The sequence below is a fragment of the Tasmannia lanceolata genome, unplaced genomic scaffold (genome assembly GCF_043159265.1).
Source record: "Tasmannia lanceolata isolate RefF3 unplaced genomic scaffold, GAP_Taslan_0.1 ptg000006l, whole genome shotgun sequence".
Lineage (NCBI taxonomy): Eukaryota > Viridiplantae > Streptophyta > Magnoliopsida > Canellales > Winteraceae > Tasmannia > Tasmannia lanceolata.
Genome location: NW_027518683.1, coordinates 35,584,908 through 35,607,471, shown reverse-complemented (window position 1 = coordinate 35,607,471; position 22,564 = coordinate 35,584,908). Strand labels below are relative to the sequence as shown.

Genomic DNA, 22,564 nt, shown 5'->3' with positions numbered 1-22,564 from the left:
GCCAAGGAGCGAAGACATTCCAAGAAGACTCAATGGTATACTTTTGAGAATGTATTTAGAGTCCTCTTGATTTTATGTTAAATGCACTTTCAAAAGGTTTTCAAATGGTTTTCATACTTAACTTTTTATATCTTTGAAAATCATACACACACCTAAAAATGTGTTTGAAAACCTAGGACTAAAGCCCAAAGACCATGACCCAAAGCCCCTAATTTTTGTAAGTTAAAAAGGAATTTTATACAGGGCCGGTTGACCAGAGTTTCCCAGGCGATCGCGGAAGCAAGGCTGAAAATCCAGCACTTGGCTTCAAATAGAGGGCCGGTCAACCGGGGTGAGTCGGGCGACCGCAGAAATGGTTCTGTTGAAATAGAACCATTCCAGTATGATTTGGGAGGGTGACCACCATGGGCCGGTCGACCGCGGATAGGGTTTTGAGAGAAATTTTTAATCAAACAGTTAGCCCTCGCCTGGCGACTGCCATGGGCCGGTAGACCGCGATAGTAAGAAATTTGAAAATAAAAAAAGTGCGCCCGATAAGGGCGGGTGACCGTCGTAGCCCGGTCGACAGCCACTGTCTGGCAAACTAACAGTTGGGGCTTCTACGGCTTGACTTTTTCAACACTGTAAATTACTATTTGCCTCCAAACAGTCATATTTTCAAATACACTATATATACCTTATCAAAACCTATCTAAAGAACCTTTTGCAAGATCAAGTCCTATCCTTTTGAGCTTAAACTTTCATAACAAAGGTTTTACCTCTTTGAACTTGTATTTTTACATTCTATCAAGAGGAACTCCATAGGCTTTACATTTGTATCTTTCCTTAGAGTGTTTGTGAGCTTAAGTGTTTGTAATCCGCCTATCAAGAGGCAAAGAGAGAGTTTTATTTTTAGTTCTTCATTGTATTGAGGGTCTTGGACTCGGCCCGGTAACAAAGGTGAATCCGGTGTAAGAGGGAGTGTCCCCTCGCAAGGCTTCGTGCATAAATAATTTGTCCCCTTTTGAGATTGGAGAAGGCGTTTGTACGGCTTGTAGGTTTGCCATTGAAGAACCTTGTAAGCCCAATGATTCTCACCTTGGCATTCCCATCTTCTTTTGATGATTCCAATACACAAGTAATTTTATTTTACTAATGTGTTTGATTGTCTTAAGTTGTAGATCATGAGTATGTTTTATCAAGGTTGCTTGGATTGAGGCCAAGAAGCTCTCATTGGACCATATTCGGAAGGCCAAAGGCATTGGAGGTCCAAGAAGCATGAAGACTTGAAGCAATGCAAGTGAAGACCATTTTAAGTCTTTTTAAATTGTATTGATCCAATCCTACTTAAGATTTTTAGAGGCATGAATAAAGTAATCACACACCCCTAAATGTTTAAATGATTGTTCTTGTGGTGTTCCAAGCATTTGGAACCCTCATAACAATTACAACCTTGTATAAAATGTGGAAGTCTTGAAGCCCAAAACAAATAAGAAAACAGAATTGAAAAATCTGCTGGAAATAGGCTTCTCAGAACTCCGAGAAAGTTCTCGGAGCTCCGAGAAATGGTCCAGTAACATTTTTTAATCTTCTGTTTCAATTCCCGGAACTCTGAGAGAAATTCTCGGAACTCCAAGAAATTCTCAGAACTCCGAGACCACTATGTGGGGAAAAAAATATAGCTGTTGGGGTTTTTCCCATAATTACGACTATGCCCCCAAACGGTCATATTTTGGGTTTTCTATATATATGTGAGTTCTAAACTTCCCAACCATCAATCCTAACACTCTAAAACTCTATTTGAACATCCTAAGAGTGAATCAAGCTTGTTTATGCTTCTCATCCTCTAGATTTAGGATTTGGATCATAGGCTCTAATTTGTACATCCTCTTCAAGATTGTAACCCTTGTGAAGGAATTTTTAGTTTCTTTCTTTCTTGACAATACCGTGTATTTGGGCGAGTGTTAGGAGAAGCGAAGCCCTCTCTCCGTGGTGTGGATTGCCACCAAGGTTAAAGCGATTGGACATTGTAATTGGCACCGGTCTTCGCCAAGGTTAAGAAGATCATCATAGTGAAGCCATCAACGGGTTTGGTTGGTGGAGTAGAGTAGGCCTCGCGTTTGAGGACCGAACCACTTTAAATCTCGGGTGCATTCTTTCTTGTCTCTTGCTCTTTTATTTGAATTTGCACTTTAGATTTAACTTGGTTGCTTAAATTATTTTTTGATCTCTTAATCTTTAATTGGGTTAAAAGTTTTCAAAATGGTAAAAATTTATTTTTACAATTAACCTAATCTCTCTCCCCTAAGTTGTCATTAAGAATATTTGGGCATATCATTGAAATTTCAAACCTCATTTTTAGTGGAGAAACCCAAGGAGATAAAACTTGAAAGAGTGGAGTAGGTCTTGTGATAGACCGAACCACTATAAATCTTGTGTTCTTTGTGGACGCCTCTTCTTCTCATTCTCTTGCACTTGTGGTGATTGGTAATCTCTAACCTCACTTATGTTTATATTTTATTGAACAATGGTTAGGGCATATAAAGATTAAAGTAATATTTAAACCCTAGTTTTTATCTTCATGCTTATTTTACAAGGGTTAGACTAATAGTTACTTAATTAGTAAATTAATTTTAATAATCCACCTAATTAAGCCAAGAATTTTTAATTGACCAATTCACCCCCCCTCTTGGGTTGTCACACTTGCATTTCATTTGGTATCAAAGTTATAGGCTCTTAACGAGATTTTTAATTTAAAAATTTACAAGAGAAAAGATCCATGATAACCCAAATTGATTTTGAGGAAGGCTAATCCGCTCTAATTCCTCAATTTTTTTATGGAACGAATTTTAGAGTTTGAAAAATTAAAATGTTCCAAACCTAACTAAACAACCTTTTGGCAAATCATTTCACATCTATTTGACCAAACACTTTCAAATCTAAAGGTTTTTAGTTGTCCTCTTCATGCTTTGATTTGTGAAACTACATTCAACAAGAGGACCTCCATAGGCTTTATCTTTGTTATCTTTTGGAGAGTTTGTGAGAGCTATCATTTTTGTAATCCGCCTATCAAGAGGCTTTGAGTATTTTTGTTTTTAGTTCTTCATTTATATTGAGGGTCTCCGATTCGGCTCATTAAGAAAGGCAAATCTTAGAGTTGTATTGAGGGTCTTCGATTCGGCCCGGTGAGAAAGGTGAATCTAGGAGATGATTTTTGCTTCGGCCATAAGAAGAAGCTTGATTGTAAGAGGGTCTCCGATTCGGCTCGTTAAAAAAGGAGAATCCGGAGCGAAGAGGGTTTGTCTCCTCGGAGGTAGAGAAGGTGTTTGTAACCGAGGGCTCATTGATCCGGCCCGTTAAGAGTGGATGATCGCTTAGTGAAGCTTCAAGGAGATCTTGAAGAGTGGACATAGGGCTTAGTCCTGAACCACTATAAAATCACTGTGTACCTCCTAATGTCTCTTCCTCACTCTATCTCTCTCTCTCTCCCTTGGTGATTGGTAAATCCTAACCCTCTTATGTTTTTATGTTTTAATTGAACAAGGGTCGGTAAATACATTATAGTAATATCCAAACCCTAACTCTATTGTTTAATTATTTGAACAACGGTTAGATTAATTAGTCTTAATTGGTAAATTAATTTTAATAATCTACCTATTTAAGCCAAAAGTTTTTAATTGACCAATCCCCCCCCTCTTGGGTTGCCACACTTTTATTTCATTTGGTATAAGAGTTTAGGCTCTTAAGAGACTTTTAATTTAAAAATCTACAAGAGAAAAGATCCAAGGCAACCTAATGGCACCTAGACTTCCTAGCTTTGATGGAACCAACGTTTGATCTTGGTCGATCCAAATGAGGTCTTATCTAAAGGGTCTAAATAACGACTTGATAAAAATGATTGAAAATGATTTTACCTAATGGAAATCTAAGAGAATAAATGAATATGATAAAACATTGTTTTCCTTAAATTCTAAAGCCATGAGTGCCATATGCTGTGCTTTACCGGCATATTTATTTGATAGCATTTCTACTTGTAAAAATGCTAATGAAATATGGACTAAACTTGAAAATAATTTTAATGCAAAATGTCTTATTGCTTTGGAGAATTCAAATGATAGTATATCTAATGAAACTCTAAACATTAAAGAACTTATTGATAAATGTGAAGAATTGAAGAATACTTTAAATGTTGAACTTTCTAAAAATGAAAAACTCAAACACTCTCTTACCTCTATTTCCAATGAACTATTAGAATCGGAAAAAGATTATCAAGATTTATTAGATGAAGAAAATGAATTAATTGAAAATAATAAGAAATTGAAAAAAGAAATAGAGGAATTAAAATTAAAGGAAGAAGAACTCAAGATTAACTCACCTCATGAATTAAATGTTTTAAAAGAAGAAATTAGTGAGATGAAATTAGAAAATGAAGAACTTATTTTGAAAAACCAAAAACTACAAGAAGAAAAAGATAAATCTGTATGTTCACATTTGCATTCTTGTAGTTCTATTTGCTCTTCATTTACCAAGTCTTATTCTTGTACTTATTGTGGTAGATTATGACATCATAAATCTAAATGTAGGTTTAGATTTGTTAAATCTTGCAAGTTTGTGTGGGTTAGAAAAGATTTATTACATCACACAAATTTGGTTAGACCCAAGATGGTTTGGGTTCCAAAACCCCCTACTTGATCTTCTCCTTGATCATTAGTAGAGTTAGGGGTTGTGCTTCATTGTTATAACATTTATATGTGATTCTAGATACTTTGCATTTGATTTTGATGTAAATTTGTGCATCTAGTCATTATGTGCTTATTATTGTCATATCTATTGAAAAAGTTCCTCTACATACTTCACTTCCTGTATCTAGTGTATACTTATGCTTAAAAATCACATCATTTTGAAAATGTATTATAGATATTCATATTCTTATCTTGTTTTATCTTTATGTATCTATAAAGTAGTATTCATACCATTTGTGACATGACTCATCCTATTTGAGTGATATCATAAACTCATGTCATTGTGCGTAACAAATTACATTCCCTTTTAATGGTATGATCATGTTCTTTAGTCTAACTGTTTGGTATATCACTCGAAACATATTTATGCACTTAGTATTACCCCTTGTATAGTATTAGCTACATGTGCCTTGAATTGATATATATATATATATATATATATATATATATATATATATATATATATATATATGCACATAGTTAGGGGGAGCATATGTTGCTAGGATACCTCACCATCTCATTTGATAATAATTGAGCATCCCTAGCAAACATGTAGTTGTAGCCCAAGGGCTATTTTTCAATTATTCACCTCTCAAACCCTTGGTGACTCTGTGTTGGATAGCCCTTTGGATTCATACTTTGTATGGGTCACTAACAAAGGGGGAGCTATATATGTAGACCCGGCAATGGGTAACCCGCACGGGTATGGGTAGCGCGGGTACAGGTATACCGGGTACGGGTAGAAATTACCCGTGATTCTACGAGTAGCCGTTTGATGTACCCGGGCGAGCCGGGTATACCCACGGGTAACCCAGCAACTTCAAGCAGATCGGCGGCCGCGGAGGACAGTTTAGCTTTGTCTATGTTTTGGTTTTCATGGCTGAGGGAGGATTTGGCTGCTTCAGCCACCAGCTTAGCACTGGAGAAGAGATCAGTTGTGGAGTGCTTTTGGTGGGAGTGGAGGGGTTTGTTGTGAGTATTTGAATCCATTAGTAAGTAGGAAAAGGGAGAAATAAAGGTTATGGGTTGTTGGTTTTGATGAGAGATGAGATTATAGGTGAAAAAAAGAGGGTTTTCCTTTTGGGTGTTGATGAGGTCTAAGATTTGGATGAAGGTGGTTTTGGTTGTGTGGTAGACGTATGGACTTAAGAGGAAATGATAAGGGGTTTTGGGTATGTGATTAAAGTATGAAATCGAGAGGAAAGGAGAAGTTTTTTAGGAGGAGGAGAGTGGATGATGGGGTTTTGGGTATGTGATGAAACTTGGGACTAAATTAAAGGGAAAAGGAAAGGAGGAGAAAATGGGGGAGATTTGGGGCTCTTGGATCTACTGAAACATAGAATTTCAGGTAGAAAGAGAGTGCTTAGAGAGGTTATGTGATGGATCATGGCCTCCCTGGATTTATAAATATATAACTTTTTCTATGAACCTATCCATTATCATCATCATAATTAAGGTGGCTTCTTTTTCAGTGTTGTTACCGTGTTGCTTTCTGTTGTGGAATCTTAGCCATACCCGCAGGTACCCGTGGGTATACCTGCTACGGGTCAACAATCTCACGACCCGTACGGGCCGAGTAAAAAATTAAATCGGGTAGTAATTTGTGACCCTGACCCCGCAAAACCCGGACGGGCCAGGTAGATCCGCGGGTCCGGGTCACTTTTTGTCGGGTCTATATATATGTCATATCTGTCATTTTCTCTCTTATCATGTGTTTTTTAAGGTAAATACATCATTTTTCATGATAAGATCTATTGGCTATTCACTTACTGTCATATCTATAGTCATTATGTATTGTCATGCCTTGCATTATAGGTTTTACCAAAGGCCAATGACAAATACTTAGGGGGAGAGCTTAATTATCTTATTCTCATCTTCATATGGATCATAGTGATGTGTTCATGATGTCCATTGCCCCATTAGTTGTGCTTAACTTGCGAATCTTATTGATTAAAAAAAACTGTTTATCATGCACTGTGTTTGATTTTCTTTCCTAAATTCTCTTTGATAAGCATTAGATGAGCTTAAATGTTATATCATTATTAGTTTCATGGGCTAAGAAGTTATGTATAGTATATATCTTTCATCTTTGCCCATTCCCAAACATAGAAGTGTATTTCACTGTCATTTCATATATCTATGTTTGATTGGTTTTAGCATGCATCGTTCACTTTTAATATCTCATATTCATGATAAGTAGATAGGGGGAGTAATTATGGCACTAATAATTTGAACTTTAACTGTTAAACCCTTCCTTTTTGCTGCTGCCAAAAGGGGGATAATTTTGGAATTGATTAGGTAGTCCATAGTCTATATGCATCTCTTGCTTTATATTGCTATTCTATACTTGTGCATATAGTGAGGGGGAGCTATGCTCTATGGTTATATCATTTAATGCTTATTTGATATCTCCTAACTCCCTAATCAATTTGGTTTGCCATCATCAAAAAGGGGAAGAATGTAAGCCCAAGGGTGCTCATGGTTTCAATCATTCACTTTTACCTTGTTGTTTTGATGCTAGCAAACCTAAATTGATTAGTCCTTATGGACTAATGTGTTGCCTTGTAGTGTTGTATCATAGACAGGAACTTGACATGTCATATCGCCATTACACAACTCAACACAACGCATGGCTTGAAGATCAACATGCACAAAGGAACCAAAGAGCTTGCACCTACATTGGAGACATCATCCTTGGAAGTTGTTCAAGTCAAAGAGCTTAAGTTAAAGGTCCCACAAGCATGCCTAGCAAGTGCCAGTATAAGCTTGGAGTTGAGCAAGCATTGGTGACTACCTCGTGGACCATCGAAGTTGTCAAAGAAAGAAGGAAGTCACAAGAGCCAAAGAAAGTTCAAGAAGTTCACTCGCAAGTTCAAGAAGTCCAAGAAAGTGCCAAGGAGCCAAGCAATCCAAGAAGACTCAATGGTATACACTTTAGATTGTATTTGGAGTCCTCTTATTATTTGTATTTGCACTTTCAAAAAGGGTTTTCAAAATGGTTTCACTAAAACATATTTGATATCGTTAGAAACCATCAACACTCCTCAAAAAATATTTGAAAACCTTGGACAAAAGCCCAAAGACCATGGCCCAAGTCCCTGAATTTTATATTTAAAATCAAGTTTTCAAAGCAGGGCCGGTCGACCAGGTTTCCTCGGGCGACCGTGGTAAGGTGGATGGAATCCAGCACCTACTGATACAAAGCGAGCTGGTCAACCGGGGCTTCCCGGGCAACCGCGGATGTGTTTCTGTCGAAGCAGAAACAATCCAGCATGATCGGTCCGGTCGACCGCCATAGGACCGGGCGACCGCGGATAGGGATCTGGACAAAAATAAAAATGTCCAAGTTGCTCTCGGCGGGCGACCGTGGTGATAAAAAATTCAAAATAAAAAAGAGAACGCCTGATAGGGTGGACGACCGCGCAACCTCAGTAGACCGTGCAACCTCGGTCGACCGTGCCGGTATTGAAAAGTAGTCGTTGGGGCTCAAACAACTAGATTTTTCTAAGGCAGTTATTTATGTTTTTACCCCCAAACGGTCATATCTTTCCATGGCCTATTTATACCATATCCAAACCTAACTAAACAACCTTTTTGCAAATCATTTCATATCTATTTGAGCCAAACACTTTCAAATCTAAAGGTTTTTAGTTTTCATCTTCATCTTTGATATGTGAATCTACATTCAACAAGAGGACCTTCATAGGCTTTATCTTTGTTATCTTTTGGAGAGTTTGTGAGAGCTATCATTTTCGTAATCCACCTATCAAGAGGCTCTGAGTATTTTTCTTTTTAGTTCGTCATTTGTATTGAGGGTCTCCGATTCGACCTGTTAAGAAAGGCGAATCTTGGAGTTGTATTGAGGGTCTTCGATTCGGCCCGGTAAGAAAGGTGAATCTAGAAGAGGGTTTTCGTTTCGGCCTTAAGGAGAAGCTTGATTGTAAGAGGGTCTCTGATTCGGCCCGTTAAGAAAGGAGAATCCGGAGCGAAGAGGGTTTGTCCCCTCGGAGGTGGAGAACGCATTTGTAACCGAGGGCTCATTGATCCGGCCCGTTAAGAGTAGAGGATCGCTTAGTGAAGCTTCAAGGAGGTCTTGAAGAGTGGACATAGGGCTTAGTCCCGAACCACTATAAAATCATTGTATACCTCATATTGTCTCTTCCTCACTCTTTCTCTCTCTCTCCCTTGGTGATTGGTAAATTCTAACCCTCTTGTGTGCTTATGTTTTAATTGAACAAGGGTGAGTAAATACTTGATAGTAATATCCAAACCCTAACTCTATTGTCTTAATTATTTGAACAAGGGTTAGATTAATTAGTGCTTAATTGGTAAATTGATTTTAATAATCCACCTATTTAAGCCAAAAGTTTTTAATTGACCAATTCACCCCCCTCTTGGGTTATCACACCTTTATTTCAAAACATTTAGCAAAAAGTAATGATGCAGTAGAGAACAATTCATATCCAAGTCACCCTCATTGGTCGTGAAGGGATCTCCTCCCGGATCGAGCTCCATAGCTTGGCGACTCTGCTGGGGACCACCTAACTTCATTATAATTTCAAAGAATGACTCACCTGATTTGATTAGAAACACTTGTTAAAATTCTATCTTTTATGTTTATGCTGCTTTTGATAGATTTGTTTGTATGCTATGCTTTAATTTCTTATCACATCATACAACATACTAAATCTAACAAAAACCTGAAGGCATTGTAGATTGCAAAAACTTATTGCACACACTTACATCACTTGGATTTGCATATCACATACACACACGTCATATTTTGTCCCTCGGAGTATATATCTAGCACGGTGAGCTGAGAGTGATGATCCAGTGGCTCCTTGTTAGAGAAACATTCCATTGTTAGCCTAGTACCTTTACGGTGCGTAAACGGATCCGTTGATTCACGTACTTCTACCCCGATATTGGTAGAGTATATCGAGCATGGATGCACGCTAAGGGAACTCTTGGTCTTAATCCTAGATTACCCCACACATTCATGTAGCACGAACACGCGTACACAGTCAATTTGAGGCATATCTAACCTTACTTATTTTTATTTATTCAGATACATTGCAAATATCATATTATTATGATATTAGGATTTACAGAAAATTTAAAAGGAATTTTTTTAAAAAGCCTCTAGTTTTATTAATCTTGTTTTGAATCCAATAATTAAGAATAGTGAATATTGATATCAACGTATTCAGAGTTACATTTCCAGCTATTGGAGATTGGAATGTGTCCGTTTCCATGCTACCAAAACATATACCAAGATCCAAATGCACAGCAAAACCAAAAGTGTAAGTATATTGGTAATGTGTTATATAATTATATTTATATGAATTACATTTGAAATCCAGTGTATGTATTATGTATAAATACTTAAACCAATTACATATAAAACTAATATATATTGAATTATCAAACATGCATGATAGTGCATGCCCCTAGGTTTTTTATGTTGCTAAACCATTATGGGTGGTGTTTTTTACTTATGTGATATTTTTAAATTTTGAGTACTTATTTGTGCTAATTCTAGCACTTATTGAAGTTTCATATTAAATATCCATCATTTGTGCACATTTTCATACTTTATTTTTATTAGATTTTACCCCAAAATTTCCTACAGTTTCCATGTCAACTAAAACTAAAAGCTGAAATCAAAATTTAAAATCGTCAATGAAGCAGCGTTCTGAGACTTGAGAATCTGTATGGCTTGATTCATAGGCACACTACTTAACCTATTGTTGATATGACCTGTATGTGTCATTTCATTTCTTCATGAGGTTGGTAAGTTCAATGATACACCTTATTTTGGATAGCCAATTTTATATCAAATTGTTCTTTTTGGATAGAAAGATATTGATGGAATGAGGGAGGAGGAATATGTGGGGGTGGGGAGGAATCAGAAATTGGATGACAGTTAGGGAATACTTTAGTTGCCGGACAGAAAATCCCCCACCAGGTGTGGAAAACAATACTCCCATCATATGTGTCTGTGGGTCCAATCTAGATCGGTTAGCAGTATCCATTCTAGACTTAGTATAAAGTGGATACTCAGCTCAGAGGCTTTTCGTAGCCTAAGGATTTTCAACAGTTGTTGCCGGAGATCCTTGATCTTGGTGAGTCAAGGGGGGTTCTGGGAGGGACCATCTTGGTTCCTCTATAGATCTCTTCCTCGATCCTCGGGAAGCCATGAGGACTTGGACTTGATGACCAGGCGATTTGATTTTAGTAATGAAAGAATAAATACTAGAAACCAAAGTGGAAGTGATTGGATGTGCTTGAAGTGCAATTACAAAAATTTTAGCATTCGCATTTCTGCAGAAAATGCTCTGGGACAAAAATCAACAAAAAAGTAGCGGTGGTTAATTCTTGGGTTCCTAAGGTTGCTCCCAAGGAGGTTCATTCATCTGAAGTGGAGGATAAAGCCCTATCGATTCCTGTTCCAATAAGCTTGATATCTGAGAGGATGAAGATCCTAAAAAGCTGCTTGGTGGGCACGTTGAGGAATAAGACCCTGCCGGAAGAGGGCTGGAGTTGGAAGAGGGCTGGAGTTGGGCAAAGAGACATTGGGCTCTTCCCCTACTCAATAAGCCTTTTGTATTAGTTCCTCAATAGAACTATTCTGCTTTGACTCACAAGATCAGGCATCGACCATTTCAAGGCGAGGAGGAGATGTTGAGGATATCTTACCACCCTTCAACCGTGGTTTTTTGCTCTTAATACTGGAGCAAGATCAGTGTGGCTTAAGTTCTACGGTGTCCCTCTTCATGCCTGGTATGTATCCATGGTGGAGGCTCTGGATCAATATTTTGGACAAGTTTTGGAAACACGGATGTATGGAAGTCACGATCACTGTCTGGAATTTGTATCTGTTAAGGTTTTAACATCATTGTGGAAGTGCATACCATCATTCATGAATCTTATGGTAGACTCCACTATTTACCCAGTGGGAGTTAAGATGGTAGTTGAGGAATTTATTTCCTCTTGGGATCGATCGGCGGAAAAGATGTAAGCCCAAGGGTTCCCATGGGTTCAATCAATCACCTTACCTTCTTATTTTGATGCTAGCAAACCAAATTGATTAGCTTTTATGGACTAATGTGTTGCTTTGAGGTGTTGTGTTGTATATAGGAATTTCATGTCATAATTGCCATTACACAACTCTTCACAACACATGGCTTGTGGATCAAGGATCAAAGGAACCAAGAGCTTGTACTTACAAGGGAAGACATCACCATTTGGAGGATGTTCAATGTCAAGAAGCTCAAGTTCAAGATTCCACAAGTTCCTACCAAAGTGTCAAGAATGAGCTTGGAGTTGAACATGCCATGGTGACACCTCATGAATCTTACATCATGCGTTGAAGATTGGAGGAGAAGTCACAAGAGCCGAATCAAGTTCAAGATGTTCACTCAAGCCGAAGAAGTCCAAGGAAGTGCAAAGGAGCAAATGCATTTCAAGAAGACTCAACGGTATCATTTTTAGAATGTATTTAGAGTCCTCTTAATTTTATGTAAAATTGCTCTTTCAAAAGGTTTTCAAATGATCTTCATACTTAACCTTTTACATCTTTGAAAACCATTAACACACTCAAAAATGTGTTTTGAAAACTTAGGACTAAAGGCCAAAGACCATGGCCCACAAAGCCCCTGAATTTTAAATTTAAAAATGAAATTTTACACAGGGCCGGTCGACCGTGCTATGCCGGGCGACCACGAGATGGTACCTGGAATTTCAGGACATCTCGAAATTTATCAGGTCGGTCGACCGGGTCAATCCGGGTGACCACGGAATGGGTTCTGTTTCTATAGAACCATTCTATCATGCGTTTGGGCGGGCGACCGCCGTGGGTTGGTTGACCGCAGATAGGTTTTTGAGCTAAAAATTTGAGCGAACAGGTAGCCCTCGTGGGGCGACCGCCATGGGGTCGGTCGACCGCGACGGTAAGGAATTTAAAAATAAAAAAGGGCGTCCGATAGGGGCGGGCGACGGTCGGACAAACTAGCTGTTGGGGCATTTTGTGCTTGACTTTTTCAAGCCAGTTATTTACAGTTTTCCCCAAACGGTCATATTTTCAAATATTATATATATACATGATTAAAACCTATCTCTACAAGCTTTTGAACATTTTAAAAAGATAAAAAACTTTCTTATCAAAAGGTAACCTTCTTTGATCTTGATTTTTATATTTTATCAAGAGAAACTCCTTAGGCTTTACATTTTATCTTTCTTCGAGTGTTTGTGAGCTATTAAAGTTTGTAATCCGCCTATCTAAAGAGGCATTGAGAGTTTTTCTTTTATTTTCTTCATCGTATTTGAGGGTCTTCTCTTCGGCCCTGTAACAAAGGTGAAGACGTTGTGAGGGTCTCCTCTTCAGCCCGTTAAGAAAGGAGAAGACGTTGTAAGAGGGTATATCCTCTCATCAAGGCTATGTGCAGAAATGGTTTGTTCCCTTTGAAGATCGGAGGAGTTGGGTGTACGGCTTCGAGATTCGCCCTTTGAAGAATCTCATTGTTTTAGTGGAGCGCCCAAGGAGGTAAACTTGGAAGAGTGGAGTAGGTCTTGTGATAGACCGAACCACTATAAATCTTGTGCCTTGTGGATGCTTTCTCTTATCTTTCTCCTTACACATTGTGGTGATTGGTAATCTCTAACCTAAATTGTATTTATATTTTAATTTGAATAAGGGTTAGTAAATGCATGTTAAAGTAAGATTTAAACCCTAGCTTTCATATTTGTGTTAATTTTAACAAAGGTTAGATTAACTAGTGCTTAATTAATAAAGTGATTTTAATAATCCATCTAATCAAGCTCAGATTTTTTAATTGGCCAATTCACCCCCCTCTTGGGTTGTCACACTTGTATTTCAAAAGAACTCCTCGGATTCTTTCCTTGGAATTAAAGCCTCCCACGAGAATCCACCAGAGAAAGATTTCTTCATGGAAGGGCCGATCCCAGGAATCCTTGAGGGCAATCCTGTCATTTCCATGGTTAATGAGCCGTTGGATAGGCCTGAATCAGATTTCGAATTATCATCCATATCGGGAACAGCAGTGCCGTTGGATAAATTAAAAAGGAAGAATCTGTCATTGATAGGGAAGGATGTCAGGCATGGGAAAGGTGCTAGTCAGCCTTTATTAAAAGCTAAATCTTGTACCAGTGCGGGAAAAACTTTCCGAAAAGATTTCCTTGACAATCTAAATCTGCAGTCGGTGTCAGTTGAGAGGGCGGAAAAAATTAAAAATCATTTTTTTAATAGAAACAAAAAGAATAAAGGTAGGTCAAGAGATAAGGAAAATAACACCTGTCAAATTAGTGGGTTTCATGTCAACGTTCCAAGGAGAAGTAATCAAAGACCGGTAGAGAAGGTCGGTCAATTTGAGCAAGGCGCGTGAATCGACAACCAATTATTAACTACCAAAGGGGGTCTTTCCCTCTTTAAAAGGAGGCTTTTGGGTTGCCACAGAAAGGAAGAAACCAATAAGAATTTATTAGCGTCTAAATTCAAACTCCTCCTGAAGGATTTTGACAAATCCCTTTCTCCTAAAATGTCGAATGCATCTGGATCCTCACTCAGGAAGAGGAAGGATGTTTCCTTTGAAGTAGAAGACCTCAAATTCCTAAAGGAACTAGAACATGACGAGAAAATGGCATATGAGGAATGTCCCACTTCAAGAAAAATCTCTATGGGTGCGTTTGGATCGCCGGAATTGGGAATTGGTATCGATATCTGATACCGATTGTGGGGATTTCAGTGTTTGGTTTTGTTTTCTAAATGGAATGGGAAACATTGCTCTACTCCCGGGGGGAAAAACATTGGAATAGTGGGCGCATTTTGATACCCGCCCAAGGGGGTGGTATTCTGATTCTGGGAATGGGGAGAAAAAATAGGCGTGAAATCTAGCTTCCAATATTACAATGTTTCCTTTCTTAAGCTTCCCTCTCTTGTCTCTTCTTCTCTAAACTTCGATCTCTCCTCTTTCCCACTATACTGCAAATCAACACCGGAAAATGTATTGTTGGGTTGTCTCCGATGACTCTAAACAGACAGCGGCTCCCTCCATCACGCCACGATTTTCTTCCATTTTCGTTCGACAACGAATACCAGGTTCTGCTTCCATCTGCTTCCATCTGTTTTGTTTTTCATTTTGTATTAAACTATTAAAAGGGAAGAAGATGCTAAAATGGCTAAAGTAAGAAAAAGAGGCGATGTGTATGTAACTCTCGGCAGATACTACTGACAGCAACACAGAAATATATAATTTAATATTACACTTCTTATATAGTATGATATTGGGTATCTCTTGTGGCTGAGAAATATATAATATAATATTAGAGTTCTCTTGATAGGAGAGAAATGAAAAGAAATATATAATATAATATTAGATTTCTCTATGATGAAGTGGATGAACAAGACAAATTTTGTTGAAAAGTGAGCTTATATTATGCTAGCAATGGATTTTTCTCTAGTTATATATGGTTTTACATTTCTCTAGTGTCAAATCTCTTAGTTATATATGTATATGGTTTTACATTTTAGTAAAAAACAAGTATTATTAATTGAAAGATTTATTGAAAATTTGATTCAATTTCGACGTTGGTCTCGACGGTTCCAAAAGTTAGAATCAGAATCACGATTGATTCCTAGATAAAATTCCAGTGCTTACACAAACATTAGAATTGGAATACTTTTCCGTTTCCAAGGGGAATTGGAATTGGATTGGAATTGATACCGATACCGATACCGATTCTTGATTCCAGTAATCCAAACGCACCCTATTGGGATTTGGAAGAGGCAGTGGAAACAATTTAAGAAGGATGGTTTGGAAAATAGGGAAGAGCTCAAGAAAATCTCTGCGTCGACGGAACCGAAAGACGTGTTTGTTCGGATTTATAAACTTCCGTTCTTTAAGGAGGTGTTGGAAGATGAGAGAGAGAGGCTCGTCGACAACGATGAGAAGAGGAAAAAGCAACAGAAATAGAGAGGCTAGAAAATTTGATGGCAATCTCACTAGAGGAGTCTCGTGAATCAAGGGACACATTAGATAGGGAAGTTAGCATGGAGGTTCACGATCGGATGGGAATAGATAGGGCCGAGCATTCTGTTATAACCGAGCCATTTTTTAGTTTTTTAACCGAACTGAATTATTCCGGTTATTCAAAATCCATAGCTGAAACTGAAATTGAATTTCTGGGTAACCGAAACTAACCAAAACCGAAAAATTATTTCGGTAGTTCGGTTAGTTCGGGTACAACCAAATTGTATGTTAGCATCATCAACCACCTAAATTTTGAATTGGAACCGAAACCGAGAGGTCCGAAACAATACCCATGGAAATGAATGCATTGTTGATAGTTGCATAGTGCATACTACTACTGGCTACTGCCTAGTGCCTACTGGCTACTGCTAGTGCCTACTTATACAATAACCAATTTTGAGAACAGGTTGCGAGTCGAAAACTGATTATTAGACTCAAAACTAAAACAATTTTGAGAACAGATTGCGAGTCCAAAAGTGATTATTGGGCCCAAAAATAAAACATGTAATTGAGTCCAATAATCAATCTTGGACTCACAACCTGTCCTCAAAATCCAAAACAAAGGGGGCCTTTGGAGTTTGAGAATTGATTTTGAGTCCAAGACTGATTATTTGATTTATTTCTAGTAATCAGTTTTGTGCTGGAAATCCAAAACAAACAGAGCATCAATAATGTATTGAAAAGAGCATGAGAAACCCTTTGTAGGCCCTACTCATAGTCATACCAGTTACATAAAAGCCTGCACTAGTTCCAAACTTAGGCAATCCAAAACAAACAGAGCATCAATAATGTAATGCACCAGTTATCATCAATTTAACTTCCCATTTTAAGCAGGCTGGAATACTTGATCAATATATAGTTATAATCTATAACTCATAAGGAAATACGAAGTTACCTAACTTACCTCAGTTCAGGTTATGGTAAATTGGCAATGAGTCAATGACATTAACATTAAATCATTCATAATTTCATATCTCCCAAAAAACCAACCTGCAAGTGAGAACTTCTATTATTACTATATAGGGAATTAATTGATCCAAATATGAAATATCCAATGTAGTTTAGTACTATATGGAAATGGAATTACCTTCAGGTTCCTCAACCTCAGCTTTTGACATATGCCACCAATCCAAGGCAAATGATAGAAGTATAGAACGATTGTGTCATTTCACGTCACCATCCAAATTCCATAACAAAGTTAATCCATAGAATGATACAAATACAATCATACAAAAAATGTTAGCGTTCATATCATACGAATCATATCAATCCATCAAGTGGGCAGCAAACTGCAAATAGTCATCATAAAAAAAAAGTAGTATCAACAACAAAAAAGTGCAACGGCCAACATGGATAAGTATTGCCTCAGTCATAAGTCGTAAGTCATAAGTCATAAGTGGGACAAAAAGAAACACGTTAGACATAAGTCAAAAAAGTTACTTCCATAGTTCCATACCAATACAAACAAGAATAATAACGCCAGCCACAAGAAGACATGGGAAATTAGATTTTGAGGGTTGCTGATCCTCATGAGCGTGGATCTCCTCTTTGCTATCTTCTTTGAGATCCTCACGGACCTCACGGTCACGGGTAACTCGAGTTGCTTGGTGCTCTTCTTCAATGCATTTTAAGAACACATAGAACGCCTCTTCCGCCTCCCCCAGCTGTTATAGGACTTGTGGCATGCTCCACCGTACCCGTCAACTTGCACATGGCATTTTGGCCAAGTATAAAAAATGCCTACCTGCCTTCTCTTTAAAACAGTATAAAACTTCTTCCTAGTCATTAACCTGATGAAAACATTGAAAAGTCCAAAAATGGCTATAAGCCTATGACTTGATTAGGTCCTAAACATAAAAGATCAGAAAAGAGCATATTAGTATATTACAATTACATGCCACATTTGCGTAAAGGATACAAAGTTACAAACCATAGTCCATACAATGATACAAACACAAAACCCATGACAACATAAAAGAAAGAGCATATGGTAAACTCCATACAAATCCATAACAACATATAATCCATTCCATCTCCATACCAACATAAAATCTAAACCAAGTAAAATAACAACCACAGAAGGCCCACCACCAGGACTAGGCTACCAGGCCCAGTCCACCACCATAACCGAAGGTCCAAAACCACCTCCAAAATCCATACTCCATACAAATCCACTTCCAATTACAACTGACAAGTGACAAACCAAGTTGAAACAAGTGAATAGCATCTGGTAGAAAAATAAAAAAGAAAGAGCAATAAATTACAAAGCCAATATTGAAATGAAGTAAACAAACCTCAATCTTTCACTAAAATAAAGCAAACAAACCTCAATCGTTCACTCTTCAATGATCAATATTGGAAGAAACATCTCCAATATTGGAAAATTCTGAAAAAGAATGGAAAAAGAGGTACAATCAAATTTCAAGTAAAAAAAGATAGAAGTAGAACACTAGAACATAATTAAATAAATTTAAGAGAGTACAAATATTACCATTTTCAACCATTTCAAGCTCTTTTAATGCTTCTTCGATGTTAACCAGCAATGATGATGAACGAAGCCAATCTTGAGCACATATAAGAGCTTGTACAATCTTAGGAGTCAATGAACTCCTAAATGCATCAAGAACACGCCCCCAGTGCTAAATGCAGACTCCAAAGCAACCGTGGAGATGGTAATCACCAACACACTCCTAGCCATTTGAGACAAGATAGGAAACCTAGGACTATGAAGTTTCCACCAACCTAATATATCAAAGTCCTCATGAGTTTCCTCTTCATTATCTTCACTTAAATATCTGTCCAACTTTGTTTTATTATCTCCTCCACCGGATTCAATTTTGTGTTTCTTATACTTTTCCTTCATCATCTTCCTTACATGTTGTTTTGGTTCTTGCATTTGTGAGCTTTGAGCATTCTCACTTGAAATTGATTTCCCCAAGTTACCTTGATTGTCATGAGTTGTGTTGATCGTGTTCCTATTGTTTAACTCATTATACATTTCAAGCATGGCTTCATACACTTTTTCCCCAACTCCTTCCCTTTTTCATCTCCATACAAATCAATAAGAGCAAACTTGACAAAATCTAATTTATTTTTAGGGTCAAGAACAATTGCTATATAAATTAACTTATTCATTTTTGCAGTGTTCCCCCAATATTTGTCAAACTTCTCTTTCATTCTCCTGCCCATCAATACCAAATTAAATTCTTCACTCTCACACCGTTGTTTCAAAAGACATTCCACCTCACTAACTTCATGGAATAGGGTATTGCATGTAACATACAATGATCCAGAAACCCGTATGGTGAGGTCATAGAAGTTTTAAAGCAAGGCCGCCATACCCCCAACTTTTTCCCAATAATCACGATCGGGCTTCATAACCCCATTCACATCCCCCGAATCAAGTTCACTACTAAAAAAAGAATCTTAATCGTCAAACCTATCAAATACCTTTTTCAAAATTTTCAGCTGCATTTAACATCAAATAGGTCGAGTTCCATCTAGTAGAAACATCTAAACACAACAAACTTTTGCTTGGAATCCTTTCCGTCTCAACACACTCTTTAAACAGCTACCTAGCTGGAGAACTCCTCACATATCTAACGGCGGCCCAAACACGATCAACCGAAATTCTCACTTCTTTCAACCCCACACACCACTAGATTTATAATGTGTACAATACACCTCATATGAAGGTATTTTTCTTGCAAAACACTAGACCCCCAGTTGATAATCCTTCTCCTCTAGTACCCAACCGCAACGTCATTTGAACTTGCATTGTCCATCGTAATGGTGAACACTTTATCAATGCCCCAATCAAGTAGATACTTCTCAACCGCCCTGCCAATAGCTTCACCTTGGTGACTCGAAATTGGACAAAAATTAATTATTTTTTTGTTCAACTTCCAATCATTGTGAGACACATGTAGTTAATTCTTTGTAATGAAGAACATGTGTCTGTGGTGAGACAAACCCTCTGACTTGAGTGTTTAAAAAACCTTTTCAACTTCAATCTCTCATCTACGAAGAATTGAAAGCAATCCCTTGTAACTGTCGAACGTGACGAAATATAGAACCGAGGACAAGCAACTGACATCAAATGTCTAAACTCCTCCTTCTCCACAAACTTAAACAGAAGCTCATCAATAATGATCATACGGGCTAAGGCATTTCTAATAGCCTCTTGATCAAACTTCCAACTAGTAAGGGTGCCACTACCATCCCCCTCTTGACCCCTGATGGGTTGGTAATTCAACTGCGTCTGCTTTGTACTTATATTGGTTGGGAACTTTTTGCATGAATAAATGTGATTCATAAATGCGGTTGCTCCATTTCTACGTGGATCATAAAATAACTCCTTCTCGTAGTAGTTACACCTACCCTTAGTTTCACCCTCCTCATTAACAAATTTTGCAAAGTGCTCCCACACCTCTGACCTTGACTTCATCGACTTTCTCTTTTGTGAGGTTGCAACTATTTTGCTTGTCTCAGAAGTTTTCGAAGATTGCTCACTACTGATAACATTAGGACTAGGAGCATCATCTTGCGACATCTAAGGAGAAAAATAAAAGTATAAAATAAAACCATATAAATAAATTGAAGAAGTTTTTTAAAACCATATGAAGAAATTGAACAAAATAAAACAATAACCAAAACCCATGTAAATTCACAAGACATAATTAACCCAAATCTTCCTCAATTCAAAACCAAGATTTAACACAAAACACATGTCAATTCAAAAATCAGATTTAACACAAAATCCATGTAGATTAAGCCCATACCCAAACGCCCATAATAATAGACTACAATGATGCAAAGTACAAACAAGAAATCGACAAAAAAAAAAACACAAAATCCAATCCCTCTTCAACAAACAATCAAATCCTCTTCATAAAATCCATGTTGATTCAGTCCAAGCCCTAACCCTCTTCAACAAAATTCAACAAACAATCAAACCCTCTTTGAGTCTTCGGCTCTTCAACAAACAATCAAACCCTCTTCACAAAAATCCAAGTAGATTCAGCCCATACCGCCATACCGCCATACCATACCACAAAACCCAGATTTGTTGATCTAAGGATAGACAAAAGTCACAAAACGCAAACCCTCTTCAAGACTTCAACAAACAAACACAAATTGCATAGATTTCCAATCACAAACAAAACCAAATTTCCAATCACAACTCACAAATCTCCAAAAGTCATCCACAACCACAATTCCAGCTTCTCCAAAACCAAATCCCCACAAAGGCACAAACCATAAAAATCATCTAAATGCTAATATTAGAGAAGAAAATACAAATCATTACACCTTTGGCCGTTCGGAGAGATGGAGGTCGTCGGAGTTGGAGTCGGAGTCTTAGCTGTCAAACCCTAAGTCTCAAAACCTTTGACCGGTCGAAGAGATGTAAGTATGACGTGACCCTAAGTCCCAAAACCTTTGCCTTCAGTTGCAACTTGCAAACGAGGGGAGAAAAAATTATCGTCAAAACCTTTTGGGCTTTGGCTTTCGGTTCTTGCAATATTCCTTGCAAACGAGGGGAGAATTTCAGAGACGGGCGGAGAGACGAACGGAGGGCCGACGGCTGTAAATAGAGGAATGAAGATAGTTAGATAGATGTAAAACCCTAATTCCCAAACAAGAAACGAGGGAAGAAAAAATATTCCTCCAAACTGGAAATACTTACAGTAAATCCGGAGATGGAGAGACCAGAGACGGGTCACGGGCCGAGCGGAGCCGTGGAGGGCAGACGATTGTAAAAAGATGTAGGATAGATGTAAAACCCTAATTCCCATTTCCCAAACGAGAAACGAGGGGAGAAAAAAATTATTCGTTGAACTGGAAATACTTACCGGCCGGTATCCGCAGATGGAATGACCGGAGAGTCGGAGACGGGCGGAGGGCCGACGGCTTGGACTGCTTGGTTGCTTTAGTTGCAAGGAAGAAGAAAGTAGGAAACTCGAAATTCTCTGGAGAGAAGAAAAATCGTGGAAACCGGAAACCCTAGTTTAGTGTTTTATGATTTTAACTCTTTAAGTTATTTTTTTACTTATGACAGCCCTTTGATAGAATTTTTCTCTAGCCAATGCCAGTAGGGGGCTGTCCCTAGTAAAACAAATGTTTATAACTTTAAAACCAAAACCAATATCCGAAACCGATAACCAACAATAGTAAATTTATAAAACTTCGGTTATTCGGTTAAACCGAATTAATGTTAGTTGAGAACCGAAACCGTAACCGATAACTGAATCACTATGTTATTCAGAACCGTAACCAAACCGATGCAAAAAACAACTGAACCGAAACCGAATTTCTAATTCGGTTCGGTCGGTTAATTTGGTTTAAACCGACTAATGCACAACCCTAGGAATAGAGGTTGAAGATAAAGGGAAAGGTAGAAAGGTTGAGGACAATTTGGGGGCGGGAGAACTCGATGCTCTCTGCCTTCTAAAGAATTGGATGAGATGTTAGCTATAGGAGATGTGTTTGGGATTGGGTTTGATGATGACTTAGAAGCTACCAAAAAACCGTTTCTGTCAATGTTGATAAGAGATTTGAAGGAAAGAAGGGAGGCCTGTACGGAACAGGAGGTGGGGAGAAATGATGAAGCATCGGGTCAAGCGTAGCAAACCCTAATGGAAGGGCCATCCGGCCCTGGCAGATAGATGGTGAGTTCTTCTAGGTCTTTAGCAGTTGGTTAGAAAAAAAAAAAAGAGAGAGAAGGAAAAAGAAAAAGAAAAAGAAAAAGGGAGAGAACTAAAGAGAATAGGAGAAATGATAAGAGAAGGGAGAAAA

The 22,564-nt window shown here is 38.0% G+C and overlaps 1 long non-coding RNA gene across 9 annotated transcripts; it reads right to left on the bottom strand.

Moving 5' to 3' along the window:
• Positions 1-14,846: 14,846 nt before the first annotated feature.
• On the bottom strand, positions 14,847-21,797 carry LOC143880261 (uncharacterized). Of its 9 annotated transcripts, XR_013251612.1 has the most exons (6): positions 21,456-21,797; positions 21,080-21,353; positions 18,261-20,321; positions 18,096-18,155; positions 16,857-17,559; positions 16,574-16,759 (listed from the first exon to the last, which is right to left on the bottom strand). It is a non-coding gene; the product is annotated as an uncharacterized LOC143880261 (long non-coding RNA). The 9 variants fall into 9 exon arrangements; XR_013251608.1 differs by lacking the exons at positions 18,096-18,155; positions 18,261-20,321 and adding an exon at positions 14,847-14,861 and having other exon boundaries at positions 16,674-16,759; XR_013251614.1 differs by lacking the exon at positions 18,261-20,321 and having other exon boundaries at positions 16,576-16,759.
• Between the last annotated feature and the right edge of the window lie 767 nt (positions 21,798-22,564).